This window comes from Thermobia domestica, chromosome 3, assembly GCF_964235325.1.
Source record: "Thermobia domestica chromosome 3, izTheDome1.hap1.1, whole genome shotgun sequence".
NCBI lineage: Eukaryota > Metazoa > Arthropoda > Insecta > Zygentoma > Lepismatidae > Thermobia > Thermobia domestica.
Window position 1 is genome coordinate 324,114,806 of NC_137456.1, and position 1,582 is coordinate 324,116,387.

Consider the following 1,582-nt stretch of genomic DNA (forward strand, 5'->3'; position numbering starts at 1 on the left):
CTTCACAGACCCCCCTATTGCGAAATCCTGGCTACGTGCCTGTCTGCACCCGAAAAAACGATAAGCAATTGTTGAGTGCTGCTATCTATATTCTCAGAAAAAAGTGTGGAACAAGTTTGCTTTTACCCAAAAAGAAAGAGAGTTCAGATGCCCTAGGCCACATCAATCATTTCTTCCCTAAACAAGTATGATTTTATTAGAAAAAAATGTGGAACAAGACTGTTTTTATCCAAAGAGAGAGAGAGAGAGCAGATGACCTAGGCTATATCAATCATTTCTTCCCTAAGCAAGTATGATTTTATTAGAAAAAAAAATGTGGAACAAGACTGTTTTTATCCAAAAAGAGAGAGAAGCAGATGACCTAGGCTATATCAATCATTTCTTCCCTAAACAAGTATGATTTTATTAGAAAAGTGTACAAAGGTATGCAGAATTACGTTTTCTGGTGGGCCGGGACCCGGTGGACCTGCCGCATGGATGTGCTCCTGCTACAGGTTAACGTGACATCTGAATCACATGGGTTCCCGTCGGGAATCGAACCCGAGTCTCCTATGCTAAAGGCGCGTACGCTAACCGCTTAGCGGAGCTCCCTCGTGGCTAAGCGGTTAGCGTACGCGCCTTTGGCGTGGGAGACCCGGGTTCGATTCCCGGCGGGAGCTCATGTGGTTCGGATTCCACGTTAATCAGTAGGTCCATGTCTCATATAGCTTCGCTGCTGAACGGGACGCTAAACTAAAATCAACTCAACAACTAACCGCTTAGCCACGACGAACCTAAAAAAAATATTGAAAAATTCACTAAACTGTCTCAAATTTCCCACATACTGTAGAAGTTGATTGATATTAAGAGGTAGGCATTATTTTTACACTATATTTTAATTCGAGAGACGCATGAAAACCTAGCTTCGCCACTGCCGCTTGTAGCGTTTTGAACAAAACTACGGCGAAACATCTTAATAGAACGACTCCTGCAGTTTCAATTAACTGAAGGCAGTGCAAGTGAGAAGAATAAGGAGCTATGAGAAAGGAAAAAATAAAAACATTTTCATTTTGCTTGAAAATAACACGTTGAAAGCATAATAGAGGTCGTCTGAAGCGCCAACAGAAACCTTCGTTAAGCCGCGACTATTCACTGAGTGAACTCAAGGCTGTCTTCATTAAATATTTGTGTTTGACACAAATGAGAAAGGACTTACAGCCTTTACAAGCGCTTGCAGTTATCAATAAGTAAAACTCATGTTTTAATTCAGACTTCCGGAAGAATCAACTGAAAATATGTTGACAAAGTTCAGAAGTCAGAAGTTTCTCTGAGCTGTAAAGTTTGTGCAATAAGAAATGTTTTTGTTCGTCATAGTTACACAATATTCAATTTTGTCATACACTAATAATAAAATGTATGAAAGTGGTTGATTTGTTGAAATTAGAAGTAAACATTCCTTGCGCACTAAGGCTAAATTAGATGAGATGTACTACTTAAAATGAGATACAGACAAAGATACTTATCAGTGACGCATAGGGAGGCACACGACGAGTCAAGTCGAGTCGAAATTTAAGCCTATCTCGAGAAAATGTCTCAACTCGAA